Below are 27,926 nucleotides of genomic sequence, written 5' to 3'. Positions count from 1 at the left end.
TTTTGAAAGGAATTTTTATTTTTGAGCAGTAGATCTCAATGGCAGTCTTAAAATACTCCATAAACCATATAGTAAACATATCTGATTCAGCATGGCTTTGTTATTTCATTTGTAGAGCACAGACAGAGTTGACTGAGCATCATTCTTAAGGACTTCAGAATGGTAAATGAGCATTGAGTTTAACTTAAAGTCACCAGTTACATTTGCCTCTGAGAATCAGCCTGTTATTTGAAGCTTTGAAGCTAGGTTTGACTTTTCTCTAACTAGCAAAGTCCTAGTAATCATCATCTTCCAAGAACACAGTTTTATTTCCATTGAAATGCCGTTGTTCAGTGTAGCCACCTGAGTCAATCATCTTAGATAGAGCTGGATAACTTGCTAAGCGTCTACATCAGCACCTGCTATATCATCTTACATTTTTGTTATAAAAATGACATCTTTCTTTCATGAAACAAGCTCTGCTAGCTTCTAACTTTTGTTCTCCAATATTCTTACCTCCCTCAGTCTTCATAAATTGAAGGAGTTAGGGCCTTGCTCTAGATTAAGCTTTGGTTTAAGGGAATGCTGTGATGTTTGATTTATCCAGATCACTAAAGCTTTCTCCAAATCAACAAAAGACTTTTTCACTTTATCAATCCTCTGTTCATTGGAGTAGTACTTCTTTTTTTTTTTTTTTTTTTTTTTTTTTTTATAGAGGCATGCTTTATTTATTTGTTTGCTGGTTTGTTTGTTTGTTTTGTTTATACATGCACTGGGTACAGTCAGAAGCGCAGGAGGGTGAGAGAATTCACCAGAGCCAGAGCGGGGAGCAGAGCAGGCAGAAGGACCGAAGCACACTGCTGAGGGGAGCAGCGGGCGGCAGGAGAGGTCTGCACGCCATGTGGGACCCTCCGCTGGTGGCCGGGGAGCAGCCGGGGATCGAACCGGCGCCGCAGAGGCCGCGGGCAGCTTCGCAACCCAGCGCTCAACCGCTGCGCCACCGGGGAGGCCCGGAGTAGTACTTCTAATTCCCCTCAAGAACATTCCCTTTGTTTTCACAACTGAGCTAAATGTTTGGTCCAAGAGATCTAGCTTTCAGCAAATCTCAGCTTAGATTGAGTTTCATAATTTCTAATTTTTTATGTAGTGAGAAACATGTGATTTTTCTCACGTGAACACTTAGAGGTCATTGTAAGGCTATTAATTCACTTAATATTAATATTATTTTATCTCATGGAATAGACCCAAATAAAGTAAGAGAGATGGGGGAACACCCAGTTGTTGGAACAGTCAACAAACATGCACATTTATCAACCAATCCTAGCATCTTATATGGGCACTGGTTCATGATACCCCCAAACAATTACAACAGTAACATCAAAGATCGCTGGTCACAGAGCACCATAAGAGATATTATAATTAGAAAGTTTGAAATGTTACAAGAATTACCAAAATGTGACAGGAAAACATGAAGTGAGCACATGCTAGAAAAATAGTGCTGATAGATTTCAATTTGTTAAAATCACAGAATCTGTGAAGCACTGTTAAATATATATGCAAATGAGTGAGTACAATATTTAAAGTTATGAATGTTAATATTTGTGCTTTATCAAAATGTTTAATTTTAATTCTGTTGGTTGACAAAATGTGTTTCAACCGAAGAAATTAAATTGTCATCATTAAGATGACAGCACAGGTTGACTATGAATGAAAAGAAACTATCAGGTGGAACACATGAGGTAATAGGACTGTTCTTTTCAACATACCTTGGAAAGCTTGTGAATTTTCTCTGGCCTTCAGTCATTTTGCCTGGAAAATGAGAAAGATATAGCAAATAATCACTGCATTTATTTTTCAGCTCTCAAGCTCAATGACTCTCTGATCTTGGGCAATTATTTAAACTGCCTCAGTTTCCTCATAGAATCAACATAGATAACTGTTTTGCAACTCTCATACCACTGACAAAAAGAAAAGCTAATAAAAATGATTTGCATACAGTAAACTGCCATGGAAACATTATGGGTTATGAATATTTTCCAGCTAATTCCACTGACCAACAGAGGAAATATATCCATTAATATATCAAAATCTCAATTGTTTAATTCATCATGTTTTACAGGATGTTTTTCTTAAAAATATTTAAAATTTCTTCTATAGATTTTTAGATCCTATGCATGAGCCACAAGAATTATCCCCAGTTCACAGATCATGAAATTGAGACTCAGTAATCCTAATTTCCTGCCATAAATTACTCGGATTGTAAGGTTCTGCATTGTGCTTAAACTTGGGGCTTTTTTGAGCCCATACACAGAAATCTTCCTATTAGCATAATAAAGATCTAAACAGAGAAGCAGTTGATTCCTTTGAACAGACACACTAAGGTACAAAAGAAACAGGGACATTGTATGCTCAGTCTATAAGGATGTGTTAGTCCTATGAAGATTATAGTGCTACTGTGATCTTATAAAATATGCATTGCTTAGTAATAACCATTGAATATAGTACTGAATGTGGATCAGAACTAGATAGATGAGTTATGAGTCACTAATTTTTCTAAAACTATGAAGTGATCTTCATATACATAAAGGTAAACTGCATTATACTTAATATATAAAAAGTGTGCATAGCATACTCTGCCAATTACTTAATCTCGTTTAAAAAATAATTCTGTTATTTGACACCTGTCAAAAACTCAGTTGACAGACTTATTTTTTACAATCTATTACACCTTCTAAGAATCTAATCAATGTGTCCAATTTACTATTCATAATTTGCATAGCATACTTATGGCTTTATTCCATATTTATCTTCTATTTTCTCATCACCAACTTTCAATGTTCATCACAAATACAAATGAAAATCCTGTTATTTCAAACATTAATTTGTGTATATAATGCATTTATTAATACACACAAATTAAAATTAAGATGCTAAGGAAGTTCTCTTAATTTTGAAAAAAATCAAAATGAGAAAAATGTCTATTTTGTAATTATTATAACATTTGTACAAACTTACCACATAATGTACCTTAAACTAGCAGATTGCTAACATAATACTAATATAATATTTTTGAGATTTTTATCAGTGTCAACTACACAAATTGTGGGTTCCTATGCAAAATGAATTATGCCTGGCCCCTTCGAGAGATCAAAAAGCAGTTAAACGGTACCTTTAAAAATGTGTATAAAGCTGTTTCGTTTCTTGCTTTGTGTTTCCCTCTCTCCCTTTTATTCAATTTCTCTCCTTTCCTCTCTCTCTCAGATTGCCATGGTATGTTTTATTTACTATATATTTTCCTAGAAAAGAAGAATTAAACCTTGCATTTTAAGATAAATTTTACCTTTCATCTTTATGTCATTGATATTTTTAAAATTGATATTATTCAATGACACTTTTAAATGGAAATATCAGAGTATTTCACATATGTTATTACTGAAATGATCCAATTTTTATTCCCTGGCACATCCCTAATTGGGGGAGGGTAGACCAGTACAGCAAAATGGGTAAGGAGAGACAAACACAAGCTAGAACAGGATGGTGGGATGGAGAAGGAGTAGTTCTCCCTGCCCTTGGGAGGCAGAGAAGAGGATGGCACTTAAATAGAACTTCAACTCTCACCATTCCCCATATTACCTTGTTCTACTTCACTTACAATGTACAAAATCAAAGATAAAATAATTAAAAGTTTAAAGGCAGGACCACAGAGTAAAAAAGCCTAAAATTCTAAGTGCGGAGTCCTTTTCTTCAAGAGTTCTCATTGCATACCCATGAAATAGTCTTGGTTCTAATTATTTTCAACTAATATTCTAGGTAGATAGATCACTGCCAATTTCCAAATAAGGGAATTATGACAAGAGGTTAGTCATTGAACCAAGACCTCACAATTACTAATGTTATTAGAGGATTTTTTAACACAAATATGAATAATGGCTTATGCACTTGACTTAGTTGATTTGACTTAAATACATTGAACTTATTTTTCTATCTACAGTATATATTCCCACACACATTAATGTTTGTGTACACAAAGACAAATGTCTTCTTGAGTATAATTAAATTTATATACATATTTGAATCTTCATAAATAGAGTCTATTACACAAAATTTGCATAAACATATGGCTACATACCCATATTCACGAGAAATTACCATTTGTTAATTCTTTGGGTAGCTTTGCAATCAATTGTAATTTTATTCTTGTAAATAAATTGACAACAGATATTTTTTAGATGTTTCAGTAGGATGCATTTACCTTCAAAGGAGTCACTTTATTTTAAAGTTTTGCCAATATACATGCTTTATTGCAATTAAATAATGATTAAATTTAAATTTTTAAGTATTTTAAAATTCTATTCTCTTTCTATTACTACCTAACTTCCACACTGTTATATTCAGAGGATTCTAAAATTTGAACATATATGCATATAGTCCTACATTTAAAAATATATCTAATCTTATGAAAAATTATAAAATTTATATATTTATTTTATAAATTCAAGTTTTCAACAGAGTTCTATATTAAGGCCATCAAGTTTTCCTTTAGTTGTGATCATATTGGTAACAGAGAAATTCAATGATACATATTTTGATTATTTGTGCTGGAACAAGAATCAAATCTTCAAAGAAAAATGGTATATGAGTTAAGATCTCAGAATTGCAATTTACATTATTACACTTAAAGATACATAGATAAACAAACTTGTGAAGCTAAAAACAAGTCATAATTCAATATAGAAAGAAAAAAAATAAGCATCTATGTTGACTGTCCTAATAGCTGGAGCCAGAAAATTTATGACTATTGTCAAAAAATAATACAACAAAAACCCAATTTGTGGCATTTGTTTTGCTATAATATGATCATCCACCAAGCAAGTCCTGTCATGGACTTAGTTTTCTTGAAGTTTCCTATTAAGGGAAAGTTTTATTCTTGTAAATGAGTCATTTTGGAGGAGACTCCTAATGGAATTCAGTGTCATACTGCAGAGCACATCCACACAGATCTGTTATTCTTACTTTATAATGCACAGCATATCTAATTGCTTAATTATATTCTGACAGAATAGAATGTAGAGAGGGACAGAAACTGTTCAATACATTCCTGCTAATGTCAGGAATTTTGTTTAGAATTTACCATATCCTTCCATTCTCTAAGATTGAAATATGCTCTGAGGTTTAGGGATAAAAACTTTTAATACTATTTGCACATGGATACGTGGTGCTGATATAGGGCATTTTATTAATAGGGAAAAATGAAGAAAACTAAGTTCTATATTTCAAAAAGAAGGGAGAAAACATGAGTTTTGGCCCAAATAAAATGATGTTGTCAATATACCATGTATATGTTTCAATTTTAAAATGCAGACTAATTTCATCATGTTCAAAATCTACTCCAGGGCCTCCCTGGTGGTGCAGGGGTTAAAGTCTCAGCACACTCAAGTCATAGCCAGCCCCTGGAGCATGAGTTCCATCCCTGGCCAGGGAGCTAACCCACATGGCACAACAGACCTCTCCTTTCTCACCCGCTGCTCCCCTCAGCAGTGTATTTCAGTCAATCTGCCTGTTCTGCTGCCCACTCTGTCTCTGGTGAATCCTCTCACCCCCACACCTCTGGCCTATATCCCAGTTCTTGTATGCACAAATAAATAAATCTTAAAAAAAAATTGCTATACAGTTTCCTTAAGAAAATCATGCACAGAGTATTGATTAATAAAATGTGTGATACTAAAATTTTAAAAAAAAAAGGAATGGCAAGTCAGTAAGTTACTTAAAAAATACTGTATTTTAAAATACCAAATAAGGCCACTTGTATGTAGAATATAGCAAAACAAAACAAAGGGTCAGATAAAGCCAAATCAATAATAAACCCAAGAAATCCGACTACAGAATTGAGGCTACCATAGGGGGAGAGGGCGAGGGGAGTAAAGTGGGAAGGGGGTACAGTGGACTATAGTGGAGGACCATGGGGACCTTGGTGGTTGAGACCTGAAAGCATGATCCTATACCTCTAAATCATATATATTGTAAAATCTGTTCCTCAAAGGAAAACATAACGAAAGAAGAAAAATACTTTGAAGTATTTTCTTCACATATCAAAATGAGTACACATTTTGAAATATAATTCCCCCCTAAACTTTGATAGCCTCTATCAATAAAATCCATTTCTGGTCAGTTACACCATTCAATTATTTTCAGTGATAATAGTCTAGGAGTTTGTCATTTACTATCTGACCTCTGCAACTTGAGTCTGTTATTACTTCCCCCAACTATTTTAAGTATTGGTGTCAAGAATATCATCAAAGTAGCAGCACATTGAGAATCATTTGCAAATACTTTACAATCATTTACCTGAATTTTCTGTGAGACAGTGTTATAAACGATAAAAGCTTAGTCTCAATATCAATGCTTACAAGTTAAATACATATATTTGTAGCCATCTTCCTTTATTTTTCTGATGCTATGTTCACCTACAAAAAAACAAAAACTAGCAGGGGTGAACTAACACTTTGCCAATGTTAATTTTCTACTGACATCATGGTGGTGTAGGTGTCATTATAATACCCATTGTAAAAATACAGATACAGTTTTAAATAGATTAGGCCAATTGTCTGAGAGAGCTAAGTAATTAAATGAAAAAGCAAGAACTAAAATCTAAATGGGTCTGATTTCAAAATACAAGTTTTCAAAATTTCATTTTCCAACTCTTTAGTGCTTTATCATTTCTCTTTATCTTCTAACGTTCTGCTTCCCTTCTAGAAAGATTGATTACAGCTATTTTAGGTACATACCAGGCTCATTCCCTCTTAGATAACTTTTCTTCCTTACATTGTTCTTTTTACCTGGACTTCTCTCCCCTGCCATTCTAAATGATAAATATTTATTTAATGTCATAGAAGTCTCTTTTTATAGAAAAAGACCTTTGTCTTGCTCTCTTCACTCCCTAGTATTATCACTTGTAAAGAACACATATATAAGAATAACTATATAAGAACACAGAGACAGGAAAGCAAATGGGAATACAATCTAGAAAAATACATATATTTGTGCTTTATTCATATACATTTATTTTTATACAGATACATGTGTGTATGTTTATATACATATGTATATGGAGACCTCGGAGATGAAGCAGTTTGTAAATGTTTTATTTTTTTGAATCCTTGCTAATCATCAGAGTGATATAACCATAAAAATAGTGGGATTGTATGTATTCTGCTTCAGAATTAGTAAAAAAAAAACATAAAGCTATTGAATATTCATTTTATTACTGTTACTCAAAGTAATTAAATAAAACTTTTAGTGGCCGTCTAGGATAAATAGAGTTGACCAAAACTCAAGTAAGGGAAAGGGAGGTGAATAAATTGGGTAACAGGTTAACTACACAGTGAAGGAGAGTGGTGAACCAGTGTAGAACATACAGAGGTTGATTTATAATAATGCATACCTGAAAGTTAGTTTTAATGCAAATGCTACCTCAATGGAAAAAATAAAGGTAAAATAAATGATATATTTTCTTAACTCTCTGTAAATGAAATTTAAAACTTAAAGAAATATTTTAAGAATAGCCCCTTTTGTTTCCCTCTTGAAAAGCTTACAAAATGTGCATTGAATGGATTTTTGCATTGAATAGAGTGAAATGGTACATATTTTAAAATTATTTACAGTTTCTTGGAAAATAGGGTTAATATGACCTTATACAGTCAAATGGTGACAAAAATTACAAAGTTATACATATTATTCCTGATGTCTCAATAATAAATTAGCAATTATTTGTTCAACCAAGTTTTCACTTCACTAGTGAAATAAACCACATTATATGCTTACTAAGCTCTTCAAAAAGAGACTTATACCATTCAGAGATTTACAAGTCTTTCTTATTAAATATTAACTTTGGGCCACCTAAAGATTTGTTTATTGACTGTATATCTCACTGATATTTTTAAACATAAGTATTTTCACCTTTAATTAAAAGAAAAATTTAGGATTTAATTCTCACATAGTCACATTATATCCTGATCAACGTATGTTAATTTATGCAAAACCAGTTTCAAGGCCCACATTTCCTAATATTCAAGAAATTACTTGTCTTTTAGCGAGGTAACATTGGTTTACAACATAAGTGATTCACGATCAACTTCCCCAGATGCATGTTACCACACACCACATGCTAAGCTTAAGAAAAAATATTTTCATATTGTTTAATAAAATGACAAGAAATTTAAAGTCAGATTAAATCTGTATGTTTATTTTAAATTGTAAATATAACTATAAAATATCCCTGAGTATTTAAGTTCAATTAATAATTTAAAAATTGCTATGTGGAAAGAAATGATACTTAAGAACACTGATAAATAAACAAAAACTAATATATACTGGAAAATTCAATTGAGTTCTAAAAAATATATTCATCTATGAATCATAATGCAGATTCTCTCCAGACACCAAAGCTGCTGGCACCTGGGTTTTGGATTTTTCAGCCTGTAGATCTGTGAGAAATTTCTGTTGTTTATAAACCAGTCTATTCTAACAGCCTGAATGGACTAAGAAGTGGAGATACTGTTATAACAAATACCAAGAAATGTAAAAGCAACTTTCAACTGGTAAATACATAGAGGATGAAAGAGTTTTGATGTACATGCTAGAAAAAGTTTACATTCCTATGAATGTACCATTATGAGTGATTCTGGTGAGTAAGAAAAGATAACTATAGAGGAAACCTCAGTCTTCTTACAGAATACCTAAGTGGTCATGCACAGAACACTGGCAGAAATATGTTTAGTAAAGGTTATTGTGATGAAGTCTCAGGTAGAAATGAAAAATGTGCTATTGGAAACTGGAAGAAAGGCATTCATTGAGATATAGAGACAAAGAACTGAGGTGCACCCTTTATGTGTTCTAATGTTAATCCTAGTCCACTCTCTTTTTTTGTTTGTTTAAAGATATATTTATTCATGCATAAAAGAACCAGAGTACAGGCCAGATGTGTGGGAGGGCGAGAGGAGTAGCCAGAGACAGAGCAAGGAGCAGAACAGACAGACTGAAATACACTGCTAAGGGGAGAAGTGGGAGAGACAGGAGAGGTCTGCCGCACCATGTGGGTTTCTCTCTTGCTGGCCGGGGATCAAACCCGCACTACAGAGGCTGTGGATTGCTTCACAGCACTGTACTCAACCGCCTGCGTCCACCAGGGGAGGCCTAATCCTAGTCCACTTTCAAACTTCTATTCAAACACCTCTTTTGCTAGAAAACCTCCCTATCCTTCCAGTCTGATAGGGAAGCCCCTCTTCTGTATGTAAATAGTATGTATCACCCAGTAATTTACTTCTATTTCTTTTGTATGTTCCAACTATACAAAATTATAGGCTACTTTGATCAAAATCTAAAATTGGAAGGAGTAGAATTTACACAACATAAAATGTTGAAAAGAAAATGAACTCAACATACTTGTAATGTTGGAAATAAATGAAAAAAATAAGAGGAATAAATGTATAATTGCTTTTATCTAAAAATAAATGATTATAAATAAGGAAATTGAAAGGAACTAACTAAATATTGGTGATGTTGAAAAATACAGTTGTTAAAACAGTCTGTGTGTATTTTAATACCAGGATCATGTCTATAACTTGGTATTTAAAAAAATTTTCTTCTAGGATGAGTTAAATTCAAGTTGGGATAGAATGGCAATATATTATGCCAAGAAAAATAAGTCAGAAGGAGAATGACAAATAAGGGATGATTTCACTCTTATGTGGAATATACAGAAACAAAACAAAGAAACAGACAAAACTAAACCAAACAAACTGAAGAATCCTGACAGCAGAACTGAGGTTACCAGAGGAGGACTTGACCCACTGGACTGTGGTGGAGGATTACAGGTACTTTGATGGTAGGTGAGGTGGGGCAACATACCTCTGGGAGGTGTGAACTTATATCCCTACATCATATACAGTATTATAAACCATGTTACTCAATAACGTGTGTGTATAGATATTATATACATATACATACATATAACTTAAGTGTACTTAGTTACAGGCTAATTCTTTTTTTAAAAATGCATCGTTTCAACTCAACAATCAACAAGAGTTCTACAAAAATAGGGAGAAATCTGGATATCACTTTTAGTGAAAAATAAGGGAAGAACTGAAGATCTTTAAACTAGACAAAGGAAAAGATGAGCATTACTACAAATAAACTGAGTCGACATATATATCCACAACTTGATATATCATTTCTGCAGTTTTAGAAAACAGCACATATTGTGAAGACACAAGTAGAAAAATTAAGAACCATTAAAGCCTAGGTCAGGGAACAGATATTCTTTATATTTCTACACACAGGGTTTTCTGAGCACAGAATATTATAGAATGATTGGATGGTCAGTGGTTGTACGTTGCTTTGGAAGGATTTAAAGTGTCATTGACCCTGCAGCGATGTAATTCCAAGAAAGAGAAGGTGAGTATCTCTCACTCACCTAAGAGGCAGAGGGACATACAGCCAGCCTGTCTCTAAAATCTGAGTGTCATAACTTTGAGGTTCTTTCTACTGTGGCTCAACATTGCATATATAGTCAAAATCAGACATTGATCACCTTGTTCCATGGAGAATTAGAGGCATTGTTGCAGCTAAGATTGTGAGTTTGTGGGTTTTTTTAATATTTATTTTTATTTATGTATACAAGAGCTGGGGTGCAGACCAGAAGTGTGGGGGAGGTGAGAGGATTCACCAGAAACAGAGAGGGGAGGAGAACAGGTGGATCTACTGAAATACACTGCTAAGGGGAGCCATGTGCAAGACAGGAGAGGTCTGCTGCCCATATGTGGGTTAGCTCCCTGGCCAGGGATCGAACTCAGGGGGCAGCACTGACAGCACTGAGACTTAACTCTTACACCACCAAGGAGGCCCTGCTTTGTGAGTTCATATGCAAAGTCCAATGCTCTTGTAGACTCATTTGTTAGTTTGCAAGCAGGATTACATGTCAGACCCTTCATATTTGCAGATATGAAAGATCAAGTCCTTAAAGAGTGTTCAAACATGTTTAGTTAGTAAACATTTGCTATTTATTATCCACTAGAACATATGCTAGAAGAATAAAGGTGAACAAGACAAAACTCTGCTCTCAAGTGGCTCACTATTGAGCAAGGGGAACAGATATGCAGGGAACTAATCATATCACAATCTAGCAAGTCACTTAACAGAATATACAAAATGTCCTGAGGTCTTAGAATAATGAATAAAAATATATTTTCAAAAAAGTAATTAGGGAAGCTAACAACAAAATTTGGTCGACATATATAACAAACATTTGAGAATATAACAACCCCTTATGATTATGAAGTAAAATGGGAGTCCCCAAATTTTCTACAGGTTCTGATAATCTATGATTAAATGACACTGTAAAAGCAAGAGGTATGGCATGTTTGTTAATGAATATTACTCAGAGCTAATCATCCATCAAATAATCACTATGTACAATTATGTATTTATGATATTGCAAGAGGGTTAGATAATGTATCTCCCTCTGCCAAAAAAAAAATACACATGAACCTCTGTTTTTATTGAATCTTCTAAGCAGCTTGGATTGCATTAACCTAATAAAAATCATTTCCATCATAATCAGTTGTCACTTTCTACACTGGACTATAAACTTTCTTAAAGTTTTGTGATACCCTTTCTATCACAGTCTGACTATCAGTAGGTAAAGCACTTGCTAGGCTATGACTGATACATCTAATTGTCCTCAGCCCCATTCTCCTTTTCCTTTTTTTTTCCAGTGTTAATATTTTTTGCAGATATTTTAACTGGACACATGACTACTTGGCTTGCTATTAGTAAATCTGTGTAATTGAGCTTTTATCATGGGTTGCAAGTACATATACTTGCTAAAATTTCTTGATATTCCACTTAACATGATTGAGGATGCATTACCTTCTCTTTCCTTCCTCTTGTATATGCTAAATACAAATGCAGTCCAACACTAACTTTAACATCTGTACGGACTGAGGTGAGAGTACAAATGGAAATCCGTAAACCACATGTATAAATATTTAAAAGATATATATCAAGATAGCAGTTGCATAAAGTGTACTCTATTACTTTTTCTTGACAATGTCACCTCTTTAGTGACCTAGAAAGTCAAATTTAAATCTAAAATTTTCATACTCATCTGAGTTCTGTGTGAGAACTTGGGAATATTAGTTCACCTGGCTCCTCAATCAGGCCCATGACTGATCACCATTCTATTCCATAATCATGTCTATTCTGAAGAGTGAGATAAGCAACATACATGCATGGATACTGCAAATCACATAGCTAAGCCTCATTCACATCCTACATAAATTTTCATCTCTTGGGCATTCAACACAGAAGTCATGTGGTCAACAGAAAGACAGTGTTGGCCTTAGCGGGAAGTCAGTTGTGGGATAGGGAATTCTTAGTTCCCCTGTCCTCTGTAGTCTAAATGTGGGGGCACAGATTTCAGTGAGTCTATACCCTTGTTTGGGGATTTGCTTCCATATGTTTAGACACATAGAAGGATTAGCAATAGAACAGGATCCTCTAAAGCATGGAACCCCAAAAATCAGTCCCTCTTGTCCTGGTATGAAAAGTAGCACTAAATAAAGTACTAATGAGCCAGCTTGTATCACTCAGCAAAGAACAACACACTATGGATGTACTGTCTGATACAGCAGACACTGAGTCAAATGAGAAGTTAGTCCAAATTGTAGGGTTGTGTTTATGATGTTAAATTTATAAAGCTATCATATGAAGAAATGTAAAATATTTCATTACTAATTAACTTATATTTATAATTAAAAATTAATATCTTAAATATGCTGGGGTAAATAAAAATATAAAAATAAATTAGTTATTTATGATTCAAACTTTTGAAATATAATACTTGACTTGCACTTATGCTTTGTGCTATATTCAATTTGGTGGCGCTGCACTAGAGAAAGTGAGGCAACAATGTGGTAGAACTGGGGACCTAGACAATCTTGTGCTGCTGGAATGGACTATCCTCCTTTCCATCCTTGCTTAACAGTGAAACTACTATCTTGTTTGAGCACTTGGAACTCCTCCTTCTAGCAATTTAAGGTGTGTGCTAATTAATACATGGGTTGTAATTCGCTAATGATGTAAGAAAACAAAGATGATAAAAGTTTATCCCTCAATGAGTGTAATAAACAAATGCATAAAATATATTTTTTTTTAATTTTCCATGTCAGAAGGAATTTTACTATACTTGTTCCTGTATTTGGCACCTGTGGATATTCTTTTTTATAGCAAGTTCTAAATAGCTACTTCTTAAGTAAATAAATAAAGGCGGTGCATGCAAAGTACTGCTGAAACATATTGAGACTTCCATGTCATAGTAGTATGCCTCCTAAGAGAAAATATTTGACATGGAAATTTCTATAGCGAAATGGCGATGCAATAGCAGGACATGTTTAACAACAGGAAATAACATAACCAGGTATAGACTACATGCTAGTAAATACATATTTTTTCTTTTATTACACTCCAATATATTCTAAGACTGGTTAAATATGGTCTTAGATGGGTTTGCTTTAGAGGCAATGCCATCTGATATGGACAATACAATGAAAATATCTTTATTACATGATAATATTCACGACCTTATTTGAATGTTTTTAAGCAATTCCATCAATACTAACATATAATTATCAACAAGATGTTCTGAAAATGTTATTGGATTATTCCTGAATTATCATACTGTAATTTTAGTAGAGCTAATCTGTTTCATCATCTTTAAGGGGTTTTGTAAATCTATTGAATTTACAGTTTGTTTTGTGGTTATTTTCTTTAAAGTTTCTATATTATTTCTTCACATATAGTATTTTGGAAAAACAATAAAATATGATTAAGACTTTACATTTTAAGCATAATTTAAGTTTTAAACAGACTTCCTAAAATATCTGTAACTAGATCAATCTGTATTATTTTCTAACACTTAAGCATTAAAATAGTCTATAGATAGGTAGCCTTAGATCACTCCCTCAGTGGTTGGTATGGACTTAATAAAAATATGCAATTATATTTTTCAATATTCTCTGAATTAATTGGGCTATACAAAGTTCCTCTTTTAACACAGGAGTTTTAAAGACCATCAAACTTTTTAAATACTGATGCAAAATTCTCCTTTATACTGACATAGACTACATAATATGACTCTGAAAAGTTGCTGATAGAAAAATTTTACTAATATTAAATATGTATGAATTTCTATCTATTCCTTGGGCTTTTACAAACATGTAAGGTAAGTGATGTTCAAATTCAAAAAGAAAACCATGAAGTTTGTTTTCAACTATTCAGGTGTTTTTTCAGTTGAACTTTGATCACAGCAAATTTAGAAATTTCAAAAAAATTTGGAGGATGCCTTCAGACACCCAACTAGTGTTCCTGATGTGATTCATCTTAACCTGTTTAGACTTTTTACCTCACTGAATATGATAATGAATCTTTTTAAAAATCCAGTAAAACCTCACCCAAATAAGTATTTTTTATAACCTTACAGATTAGCCCATCCCTTGAAAAATATGAATGACATTAATGATAATGAATAAGAATCAGAATATGTACATGAAAAATGAACTAACTAAACATTTCAACTTCTTAAAAGATGACTATTTAAAAGCATAACTAGAAAGTATTCATGCAAAAAAAGGAATTGTGTTTTTAGTTTTATAACAAAGTGGTGAGGATTTTCTTACAATTCTTTCTATAGTATGTTAGTCCCCCCCAAATAACAAATTGGCATCTTATTTAACTGATACTTATGTAAAGAATAGTCATAATGGCAACTTTGTAACAAATACTATTTAGATTAATTTTAATTTTAATTGGGATATTTTTGGTTATCTTGAATCCTAAATAAACATCATTCATAATCTCTTCCCACCTCTCTTTCTCTTTGCCTTTCTTTATGTAGGATAACTCATACAAGTGAATAGAAATATCACTGAAGAATAATAACCCTAAGTTCCTAAAATAGTGTTTTAACTTTTACCAATTCTAAATATACTTTTAATTTCAAGAACACTTGGGAAATTCCTTTTGATTTTATGGGCACTGTATATGAGCTCATTATCTAAATCTGATTCAGAAACTATTTCTAAAATCAAATGTATAAACAGAAGCCAAAAATTATTCATACACCATGAAAAAAATTAACTCTAAGGTGACTTCAATGTGAGCCAAATGACATAATGAACCTATAAAATGCTTAGTGAAATGCAGTCAAGCTTGTAGATGTGTTTACCAAAAAGGAATGTTCTGCTTTCATATTTATTATGATCTTTCACCGATTTAAAAATCCTATACTGAAACTTAGTAAACATCTTTAATTTACATAAACTGCATAAAAACACTAATAGAATAGATTTTAAAAGCAGTAGTTTATTGCACCAGCCTCAGCAATTAGTAAAGAGAAAAATGCTATTGAACCTAAGGAATGTTTAATAAAGAATATTATCAATATATATTTTATTCGAGTGAATAATACTGCAGGGGGATTCATAAATGCCATCTACCTTCGTTTCATGCTGAAAATCAATGAACTGAATCTTCTGAGTAAAATTTCAATAACATATTTAAGAGCCAAATAAGCGTCATTTTTTACTTCTATTAAGTTGAAGAGAAAAAAGGAGACTGTGGTTTACTTGTAGGGAGTTTGTTCTAAGTGAGATATTACTTTTTAGACTGTTGGCCTAATGATTAACGTCATATACCGTACATCTTCGTCTAGAAACCATGGTGTCTATTAAATGTAATTACCTTTCCCCATGGCTTTAAATTGACGGCAGATTCAAAATGAAGGTGGCTTCTATTAAATTTAATTACTTCCCCCTGAAGCTTACTTGGCAAAACTGTGAGGAGTAATGAAAGTGGATTCCATAAAAAAAGCTGCGTGGTCAAGGTGTGGCTATTAAATTAGCAATGTTATTAATGAAAAAATGTAAAACACAATATTTGAAATGGGATATTATCATTTATGTATATTTTTGTGACAACATGAATGGTAAATCAAGTTCTTAGACTTTTACTCATTGGTTTCAACTTTTCACTAATAGATTTCAATAAATTGGCTGATAACAATTATGGTAACTTGTCAATTTTCAGAAAAATTATCTAGTTTTTTAATGTACACAAAATAGTGACCTTTCTATCACTTTAATTCAATTGACACATTAAACCAACATGATGTAATAAAAGGAAAAGGAAAATAATTTTTTTAAATCCTGATCTTACTAGCTATATAAATAGCTCTTTCTCCCTATACTGATTACCTAACCTGAAAGAGGAAAAAAATGTGCCTTATATACATAAGGTAAATATTACGAAAATTAGAGAAAACAATTTTTTTATTGCTTTGCAAATCTTTGCCCTTTTTGTTTGTGCCATCTATTTTGGCTTGGCTTATTTTCAGTAGCTCTATTTCTGTATCTAAATATACTTCCCACCTTCTTACGTATTCAATCATTCAATGTCCATCTTACTATATGTGCACAATGTACCAACGGTGCATTGAAAATAGAAATATATAGTATTCATAGAATCCTATAGTTAAGTGAGAGATAATGTAAAAACAAAAGACAGTATTTGTCACTCTGGAAAGATCTTGCAATAATCCAGAGCAGCTCTCCGACCACAGGAAATATTCCCAGCTCTGACCTCCTTGCTTGGTAGAAACATGCTGTTCCCAAACCTGCTCATTTAGCTACAAAATAGTAATGCAGGTTTGCTTTGACAAGAATCATGCACCAATTTGCAATAGCTCAGTTTTCAGGGGATGCAAGCCAAACTCCTTGAGTGGTCTCCTGAAATAAAATTTCACTTTTCATGAAGTAGGAAGATAATAACTTCCATCCTTTTCCTTGGGTATGGAACATGAAATCAGCATCAGAGAATGGCAACAATTTTCAAGGAAATATTGTAATCTAATTATTCTCCTTTTATCATACTCTGACATATTAATACCATGCTATGATGCTTTTTATTTTTTAATTTTTTTTAATTTTTTATAACTTTTTAAAAAAGATTTATTTATTTATTTATACAAGCACTGGGTACAGTCAGAAGCGCGGGAGGGTGAGAGAATTCACCAGAGCCAGAGTGGGGAGCAGAGCAGGCAGAAGGACCGAAGTACACTGCTGAGGGGAGCAGCGGGTGGCAGGAGAGGTCTGCACACCATGTGGGACCCTCCTCCAGTGGCCGGGGAGCAGCCGGGAATCAAACCGGTGCTGCAAAGGCCGCGGGCAGCTTCGCAACCCAGCGCTCAACCACAGCGCCACTGGGGAGGCCCGCTATGATGCTTTTTAAATAATTTTATCTGACTTAATTGGAAAGTAGGTCAGATATTTCCTTTATGTTTTCTTAAAATTTCTGTTGCACACTTATTTGTGTACCTATTTTCTATTCCAATCACATAATTTCCATTTTAATATTCCTTTAAAGTGTAATAGTGGTGAGAACTGAGAATGGAGGGAGTATAGACATGACTAAATGCTCAGATGTAGAAAAGAATCATGAAAGATTCTTAGAAGTAAAATGAAAATAACACACTTGACAGTGCTAAGTGACAACCTGGGGAAGAGCCCATCAAACAAAAGGATCAGTAGGAGTAAAGACCTGGGCGCAAAAAGGAGCAGAATGTTCTGCATCCTTGGATGGTAATGTCCTTCATTCATCTTCAAAACTAACATTGTATTTCCTTGACTATTCCTTTGGTCAGAACTCCCTGGTTCTCCTCTTCTGCCTCCCTCTTCCACTGTTAAGTCCTGTGATTATGGGCCTCCTGGGTGGTGCAGCGGTTTGAGTGCCACACTGTGAAGTTGTCCTCAGCCTCTATAGTGTGTGTTCAATTCCCGGCAGGCCAGGGAGAAACACACATGGCACAGCAAATCTCTCCGGTCTTACCTGCTGCTCCCCTCAGCAGTGTCTTCAGTCCATCTGCCTATTCTGCTCCCCACTCTGTCTCTGGTGAATTCTGTCACTCCCCACACCTCTAGCCTGTACCCCAGTTCTTGTATATTTTTTTTTAAAAAAAGTCCTTGTTATTACATTGGACTTCTGAGTACTCCAGGATATGCTATATTAATCTCAGTCATTAAGAAAATATGGCTAGAACTAGCAAAATCTTGCTGGAACATAGAATGAAATGCAACATGGTGAAAGATATGCAAATAGGCCAATTTTGCAATTGAAATTTAGTGTGACTGAAAAATTTTTCTGCCTAACATCCTCAGATTTGCTCCAGTAACTCTTTCTCGTATCAAAATTTTCAAAATTAAATGAGATTTTGAGGACTCTGCACTCCTATTATGGAGAAGATTATATCCAATGAACTTGTTTTTATGGTTAATAATAGAGTTAATATGCAGGAAAATCTATATTATTGTGTATGTTGTAAGCATATATAATGTTTCTATCTTATTCAATATTGTATAATTAATAGCAAAGTATTTTGAATCCATATAAAATATTTGCTCTATTTTAATAAATTTCTAAATAAGACCGATGAAATGTTAAATATTAAAAGCATATATTTCCCAGAGAAAGCTGACAAATAACATTGCATTAATATTCTCATAACAAATCCCCAAAAACTTTAATAATTTCACAGGCTACACATGTACCAAGTCATCACTTCTATCCCTTAATATTAGTAATTTATGTTAATAATATCTCAATAAAACTGAGCGGTACAAATTGCTTCAAACATAAAGGCTTAAAACACCAAATTAAAAGTAGTTATCTTACAGTTCTGGAGGTTGGAAATCTGAGTCTCCAGTCATCAATCGAAAATCAAAGTATTCACCGGATGACTTTCAGCAGGCTCTAAGGGCAATTCTATTTCTTTGCCATATCCACTTTCTAGCAGCCAACTGTATCCCCTGGACAGTAGCCTCTTCCTCCATCTTCAAAGTCAGTATTGTATTTCCCTGAACATTCTTCTGTGGACCCAATTTCCTCTTGTCCTTTTCTGCCTCCTTCCACTTTTAAGAAATCTTATGATTGGATCAATCTGAGTAATTCAGAGTTTTCTCCTCCTTCTGTCTCTCTCCCTCTCTTTCCCTCACTTTCTCTATCTCTCCCTCAACTTCCCTCCCTCCAGCTTTCTGTTTGTCAGCTGATTAGCAAAATTAATTGCATCTGCTCACTTAATTCCCCTTGGCCACCTAACCTCACATGTGTAAATTCTCAGATTCAGGTTGAGTTGCAGGGAAAGGAACATGGGCATTCTGGATGGAAGAAGACATGCGTTTTCCTGCCACTATGAAAAAACTGCAAAAATCATGAGACCTGAGATTTGATCTCTTGGTCTGCAATGACCTTGCATCAGACAGGTTTATGTTGCCATTCCAAGGACATGCCAAAAATAATGGTTTATTTCATGTTAATGCAACAGCACTCTGTGACTCAGCCTGACAGAGCAGCTATTCTCTAATGCTTTACTTGTTGCCACAGGAGAATGAAAATTATTTGGGGGTTGAGGGTGGGAACTTCTCACAAGAAGAAATAAATATGCTGTTCCAGAATTGACACACATTATATCTGCTCAAAATTCATTTGCCAAAACTATTCAAAATTCTCCACACATAGAAGGTGGTAAGGAAAAGCGAGTCTACCCACATGCCCAGGTGTAGAGAGTTGAAAATGTTTGGTGTGTATTATTACTAACAGTCTTCTTTTGGTTTCCATAATCTATACTCAATAAAGAAAATTATCAGTTTGTTGGTAGATGGTTGTGGAAACACAATGACGGTATATGAAATTGTAATTCATCAATTTTAAATGTCTTACAATCTATATCTATTGATGAATGAAGATAATTATTTCTATTGAATTAAAAAAAACTGGTTTATCAAAACCCACAGAAAACAGGGATATAAAATTTAATTACCAAAGGCAGAAACAGATGTTGGAAATGCATGAACTAAAAAGTAAAATTCTGTTTTGGCAGTTATTTTGAGTGATTCATACATGTTAAATGTGGTTTTAACAGGCATGTGACCTGCTTATCAGACTGTAGACATGGAAAAATCTGTGTGTGAAAATGCTGCAAAAATGTATTAGGTGATTGTAGGGTAAGGCAAAGTATCAGGCTTTTATGCCCTCCCACCATTAGGCTAGATGATGGATCTGTGGTCCCGAATGCATGCCTGATGGTGGGCACCTGAATAGGGTGTGGGCATAGGTAGATGGGATTCACCTGGGCTAAAAATGGGCTTTTAAGGGTGGTGTCACGGGGGCACCAGCAGAAGCCGAGACAGAAGTAGAACAATCAGAAGCCGAGAAAGCAGTAGAGAAGCAGAAGCAGAACTACGAGAGATCCCAGATAGAGTGAAGACTTGCTGGGGGCTGGGAGGCCCGTCAGCCTCCCGGCCCCCCAGCTCGCTTGCCTGCCGTGTACCTGGTAAATCCCAATAAAAGACAGAAAAGCCACTGACGGCTCCAGGACTCCTCCTTTACCCAGTCTGCTGGATCAAAAAACCTGCTCAGTGCCCTGCTCCTGCCTCTACAGTGATAAAATTAAAAAATGCATTGAGGATAAAGGTCCAAATCTTTTCTCTCTGTATTCATATGGTCTGTGGCATTTTGTTCTCTGGATTCAGACCCTGCTTTAGGTTTGATATCTAATTTCAGCAATTAGTTACCACATGTTAATCTTGTAAAATTAAATAAAGAAAACTGCTTCAAAATGGAGTTCAAAAGCTATGAGGGGAGGGATCGCAGACACCTGCCTCTCTTTATAGCTTAGTGGAGCCCCCTTATCCAGCAACAACAAACTGCCCATTGTTTGTAGCCAATGAGAAGCTTCACAATCCCAAAACTCTCAATGAACTCATTCAAAAAAGCCCTTTCTAATTCCTCCAAAGTCCAGTAAAAGTCTACCTTCCCTTTGTCTCCTAGGATTTGCCTATGGAGCTTCACAGTTCACTTGTCTCAGATTGCAATCCTTCTGCTAGTCTCAAATAAATTCAATTTGACTAGTTAAGGACCTTGTTATTTTACTTCAAGGATGGCAATCTCTCATTGAAACAAATGAAATACTAAAGAAGTGATAAAAATAGTTAATGCAAATAAAATGCATTGCAAACTTACCCCATCCCCCTTCACCCCTCGCCTGCCACCCCACACATCCAAAGTAAGGTCTCGTCTGAGTCCTAAGTGTGGAACCTGGAACACTGGAAGTCAAACGAAAACTAAATACATTTTCTATCTTGAGGATTCACCTTGAGGGTATCTTCTGGATGCTAAAGACCTTGAGCTTCTGTTTTGTAGATTATTTTAGACTGGAGGGAACAGGAAATAAATGCCTAGACCCTCATATCATGGAAACTCTAACAGGAGAATCTGCATAAAGCTAGGACATCAAAGGGCTATAGACTCTGAATAATGATTAAAGAGAGATAAAAATTATTTTGCAAAAATAATAGCAATAAAATTTGCCATTTCAATTCTGGTACAAGGGAAAAATGTACAAATATCTGGAAAATGTTACCATAAGCTGACTTTCATACAGATTTGTTTTATGAAATGATAGTAGTTACAAGGTCTCAAACCTTAACAAAGAATTTAGAAAATTAGTTTTATATGAAAACATATATCCATTTTGGGGAACATTTAAGTTTCAAAAAATAATGTCTCAAAAGAAACTAACAGTTCATATGCATAGAAGGAAATATGGAAGGAAAAAAAGGCTCTCTGAAGACCAGAATAAACAGAACTACAAGTATTGGAACTATTATAAAATTTATATATATATATATATATATATATATACCAATTAAATGTATTTGAAGAATAAATATTAATCTCACGACCACAGGTAATTACAACTGCAAAGTCCATTTGCCATCTAAGTGAATGTATTCACATTACAGGGATTCAGATCTGAACATCTTTGAGGACCATTACTCTGGCTACCACAACAGCCTAATATATATCATTTAAAAGAAATACACTTGGGCCTCCACAGTGGTGCAGCAGTTGAGTGCTGGGTTGCAAAGCTGCCCGCAGCCTCTTCAGTGCTGGTTTGATCCGCGGCCGCTGGGCAAGGGTCCCACATGGCATGCAGACCTCTCCTGCTGCACCAGCTGCTTCCCTCAGCAGTGTATTTCGTCAGTCTGTGTTCTGCTCCCCACTCTGGCTCTGGTGAATTCTCTCACCCTCCCGCACTTCTGACTGTACCCAGTGCTTGTATAAATAAATAAGTAAATCTTACAATAAATAAATAAATAAATAAATCTTAAAAAAAAGAAATACACTTAAAATATCACAACATGGAAAGAATGAACATTTTTGTATTTATTCTAACTGAAATTAGTCCATAATTTTCATTCTTGTAGTATCTTGTTGGATTTATGTATCAGGGCATCATGAAAAGTGTTAGGATTCATTATCAGGGCATCATGAAAAGTGTTAGGATTCATTTCTTCTCTTTCTTGACAGGTTTTCTATATGATTTATAATTTTGTATAAGAAGTAAAATAACAAATCCCTGAAAATTTGCTAAATTATAGCTAAAAATTCTTCTCTGATTGGTATTTACTTTTTGTGAAGTTATTTAACTACCATTTTACTCATTTGATGATTATTAAATTTTTCTTAAAGATATCTGCTTATACTAATGAGTGATACTGGTATTCTTCTCCAATGACTATCTTTGTGGGTTCTTTAATTTCTCTATTTCAATTATTTTGCTATTTTGAAAAGGAGAACCAATTCACCCTCCCACTGGGCTCAGGCAGTAGGTTAAAACCAGTGAAGATGTATCCAGAACATCTTTCTCTTTGGGTCAACACATTTTTTAATTTCTAAATTGGTATCTTCAATCCAATCAGATTTTATCAGATTGGGACTACAGTTTGGTAGTCAATCATGAGTTCATTCTTGTGTTGAGGGCATAAGCATTCTTGGTTTTCTCAATCTGAATATGAAACAAAAGGATCAGTTCTAGCCTTCAGGAGTTTTTATTGTAGTCTTTATCATTCAGTACCATATAGCTTCAAAGTTCAGCAAGTATCTTGAAATAGAGATGTACTACATATTTCAGCCAAATCTAATCATAAATGTTATCTCTTCAATGCAAACAAAACGCAAAATTTCTTTTGAGTCTTTTGTTCCTCGATAAAGCCTTCTGTTAGAGGCCAAGTCTAGATTCTTAATTTCTATTGACATTCAGAATTAGAGCAGTTTCATCAGTGGAAATGTGACTATAGCTCCTAAGAGTGATTTATCTTTCCTTGTAGGCTTTCAATATGTTCTTAAAGTTTCCATCCATTACAACCCTACTTCTCCAAGAAACTGTTTTTTCAACACCTGTAACTTTGTAAGATTCTGAGTTGTTTTTCAGACACTTCCTACCCAGAATTTTAACTTGCACAGAATGTTCATCTTCTTTAGAATAAAAAAAAATCTTGTGGATTAATGAACCATACATTTAAGAATACTCTGTGCTCTATTTTCTCACTCTAACTCCATGTAATTGACAAAAGAATATGAAACATTTTGGAGTCATTTGAGTCTGCGTAACTAAAAGTTGAGAGGCTCTTAATACTTGGGCCCCAAACATAACATCGTGTTTATGCATGCTCACACACCTCTTCCTCCAGGAAGAAGGTGAAACAAAGCCATCTCTGCACAACACACAGGATTGAAGTTCCAGGAATCTTCTACCAGTCAAAACAACACTTCTTAAAATCTGGTTTGCATAAAGCAGAGGTGAGAAGGAACTAATTTGCCTTTTTTGTGTATGTAAGAACTGCTTCACCTGGACAACCAAAAATAAAACAAGTCAAAGTACATCTTGAGTCAGTGTTCCCTGGACTGTTATCCTAATGTACTCTAATAAATAATTGTATTTTGCTTCAACCAGGTCCCATTCATTTTGAGATGACATGAATGAAAACTGTGTTGGTTTCTCTTTCCCCTATGGAGAGTTAGCTTGGACCAGGACAAGCTAAATTTTTATTGTGTGTCAGAGTGACAATTATTGACTTTGGAAAGACTTTCTTTGCTCTGTAAAGTTATTCCATCTAGTTCTTCTTGCCTCATATCTCTGTGATATTTTTAAATATTTTTGCAATTAATATTTTTTTCTATTTATTATCATTAGGAATATTATGCTGCCATATCCTACCACAAATAATCAAAAAGCAGAAGCATATATATTACTACTACTCTTTAATATGTATGTATACATTATGATACTCTTGTCTTTGAAATATCACAACAAATTAAGTGAACAGATGAGCATCTCAAATACCCAAATCCCCCCCCCAAATAAAAACAAAACTACAATACAAAACACTAAAAAAAAATTCAGCTCCAGCTGAAGATATTGCTACCAGAAGCAGAGGAAGGGGCAAACTTAAGAGTTTTAGTAGCTTTTGGAAAGTGAAAGGACCTGGAAGGATGTTTTGGGGGTGAAGTACAAGGTGGGTCTTTTAATGGAGAGGAATGAGTAAGACAGAGAACGTTTAGACAATCATGTTACTGATATGTTACCCAAAAGGCATACAGTTAAGGAAGCAAATTTGTGTTATCAGGAAAAACATTAAAACTATTTAGAGTTCTTTAATTAAGGGTCAGACACTCATTCTAGACTAAACTGGTTGAACCCTAAAGCAACATGTATAGAGTGGACCCTAGCAACCTAAATTTATGTTAGGTGCATTAATTCCATTTGCATAATAAAATTCCAGCCCAAAGTTCCACTTAGCAACCATTTTCTGAACTTATGGTCCATGCAGAGTCACACTGTTATCATAAAGCTACACTGTGCTTGTGCAACCAAGATTCCAGATAGTCTACCCTATGCCTGTCCTGTCCAAATACCAATAGTCTTATAAAAATCCGAGGCCTCCCCGGTGGTGCAGCAGTTGAGCGCTGGGCTGCAAAGCTGCCCACAGCCTCTGCAGCACCTGTTCGATGCCGGCTGATGGCAAGGGTCTCACATGAGGCGCAGACCTCTCCTGCTGCTCCTGCCGCTCCCCTCAGCAGTGTACTTCGCCAGTCTGTCTGTTCTGTTCCCTGCTCTGGCTGTGGTGAATTCTCTCACCCTCCTGTGCTTCTGACTGTAACCAGTGCTTGTATAAATAAATAAATAAATAAATAAATAAATAAATAAATAAATAAATCTTTAAAAAAAAACCAAAAACCTAACTCCTTTTAAAAAAGTGACATGGTAGGGTCTCCCCTGATGGCACAGGTGGTTGAGAGCAGCGCTGTGAAGCTGTCCACAGCCTCTGCAGCACAGGTTTGATCCCAACCCCCATCCCCCCACTGCTACCCTCTCCCCGCCCCCACCATGAGGGCCCCACATGGCGCAGCAGACCTCTCCTGTCCTGTCCACTGCTCCCCTCAGCAGTGTATTTCGTCAGTCTGCCTGTTCTGTTCCCCACTCTGTCTCTGGTGAATCGTCTCACCCTCCCGCGAGTCTGTCCTGTACCCAGGTTCTTGTATAAACAAACAAACAAACAAACAAACAAACAAAGAAATAAATAAATCTTTTTTAAAAAATAAAAAAGGTAACATGGTGCTTTAAGAGTAATCTTCCAGTCTCCTTGCTTGATCCAATAAATAAAACCCTCTTTGCCATAAATATCTAACTTGATCTGGGCAATTGGCTGGCTCACAACAAGTGACAAACACTTCGAGCTTGGTAACATGTGCAGAACAAAGGAAGGGAGTTTTGACAAACTGTTTTTAAAAACTCCGAAAAAGAACACTCTTTTGCGCAATCTCATTTTGGTCAGGAATCTTGATGAGAACTAAAATCTTGATTAGAACTTACAACTAGTGTTATAGGACAGGGAGAGGGGCAGCCCAAGCCCCGCAAACCTGCCTATTCTACATGGGTTCTGCCATCCGCCGCATCAACACAAAACACATGAGACTTTAATGGGAAGGAACTTTAATAAAACTAGGAAACAATACAGGTAAGGCAAAGAGTCTAGTTTCTAAATGAAGCACCCAAAGTTACCCATCCCCTCGTGGGTAAAAGTCCATCCATATGGGATCGGCCCAGAACAAGGCCCCAAAGTCTACCACAAGTCTAAAACATCTTCCAGTGGGGACCCACAGAAAAGGGTCACAAACAACTGGACAAGCCCGGAAGGAAAAGAGCAAAATCAACATCAAGATAAAAACTGCCATTGTCACCTCCCCACGGGTCTCACCCACATCTGTGTCACCCAGTCCACGACCAAAAGACAAGCGCAGTTTCTTCACGTGTCTCTAGGCTCCATGCGCCTCCTCCAGGTCTCCTGGCTCCATCCTGCTTCCTTCCTCAGTCTCTTCTGCAGCTTCTCCTCTTCCTGCTCAGCTCCACCCTCCCTTGGGTGGGGCAGGGAACCTGGAACTTCCCCCTTTCCTGGGGACCACCCTGTTACACTAGAACTAATCAATTATTAGATAAATGGATTTTTCAGGAAGTTCATGAATTATCTTTCCTGCAACATATTATTTTAAAGTTATATCAATAACTATATTCATAAAGACAGTTGAATATTAAACTCTTGAAGACACTGTTGGTCTTTAATCTTACTTATAAGTTTAACAAGGTTTATTTCCCAAGGAAGAAAAGTCAGTGGTGACATTCCAAAGAAACTTTTTCCATATGATGATGGCAAGAATTTAGGGTTATGTCCATAAAAAAGTACATCTTGTTTTCAAAAAATTTTTACAATAGAGAGGGGCACAATAATTGGAAGTGTTGAAAGGTGTTTTTTGTTTGTTTTAGTTTGCCATCCTATTCCCTAGAAATTGCATTTCTACTTGTCTATTAAGAATATATTAAATATAATTTTGTACTCATTAAGTGCACTTTCCCTCGGGGAATCCATCTAAAGAGAGCCTTAGAGTAATGAATAATCCTTTACTCCACTTCATGTAGAGTAGATTTGGCATTTCTGATGCATTTCCACTGGTTTTGAGTAAAAGTTTTTATAGATTTACATGTGGTCTTGAAGAAAAGGAGGTGTTCAAAGTTTCGAACGGTAGCCAATTCTGAGAACTCCTCTTGTTATAAGCCTCCCTGGAAGACTTTAGCAGTAAGAATTAACAGAGATGAAACCACAGAGATGCCATTCTAACAGTCTTGCCCACTTTTAACAATAATAGAGTAGGGCCATTCATTTAGGGGGCAAGAATTCCAGTAAGGTGTTTTAGAAGTTTTAGTTTACATTCAATTGTACAATAAAGCTTAAAAAATGTAGCAAATGTTTGAAAATACCCTCTAATTTTAAAAAGTAACCTGAGTCATATCATTAGAATAACAGCATCAGGTTTTTTAATACCTTGTGGGGGTCTGCATGATACATAAAGAACATGTTAAATCTCTGATTTTTTTTTTTTTTAAGATTTATTGATTTATTTATACAAGCACTGGGTACAGTCAGAAGCGCAGGAGGGTGAGAGAATTCACCAGAGCCAGATCGGGTAACAGAACAGACAGATGGATCAAAGTACATTGCTGAGGAGAGCAGCGGGCGAGGCAGGAGAGGTCTGCGCACCATGGGACCCTAGCCAGTGGCCCGGGGATCGAAGCGGTGCTGCAGAGGTTGCCGGCAGCTTCGCAGCCCAGCGCTCAACCACTGTGCCACCAGGGGAGGCCCAGTCTCTGATTTTTAACTTAAAAAGTATGCATAAGTTTTCAATGTACTAATTGGAAAAAACAACCTTTCTCAGAGCTTATTTCATGCCCATTGTTTCATTTATAATGAAAGGATTGAGGCAAGAGGAGCATTTACATAATTTAAGAGAATTGAAGAATACTCCTCACGGGTTTGTTAAACTGTCTAATAGTTCAAGTATGTACCCATAATTAAATAGTTTTACTACTTGATCATTCATTTTTAACTATGCTAACCTATACAAAATGGACAAGTAAGTTAAACAAGATTTCTAAAAAAATAATA

At 35.1% G+C, this 27,926-nt stretch overlaps 1 long non-coding RNA gene across 1 annotated transcript in view; it reads right to left on the bottom strand.

The window, feature by feature from the left end:
• The window catches only part of LOC129146887 (uncharacterized), a 231,262-nt gene that overhangs the window by 115,179 nt on the left and 88,157 nt on the right, over positions 1 to 27,926 (bottom strand). Inside the window, exon 2 of the long non-coding RNA XR_008554232.1 lies at positions 1,746 to 1,788. This is a non-coding gene — a long non-coding RNA (uncharacterized LOC129146887). The remainder of the gene's footprint in view (positions 1 to 1,745; positions 1,789 to 27,926) is intronic.

The sequence above is a fragment of the Talpa occidentalis genome, unplaced genomic scaffold, assembly GCF_014898055.3.
Source record: "Talpa occidentalis isolate TD23 unplaced genomic scaffold, MPIMG_talOcc4v2.1 talOcc4.5, whole genome shotgun sequence".
NCBI classification, from domain to species: Eukaryota; Metazoa; Chordata; class Mammalia; order Eulipotyphla; family Talpidae; genus Talpa; species Talpa occidentalis.
Note: the sequence above shows the minus strand (reverse complement) of the source record. Positions and strands in the feature narration are given on the sequence as shown.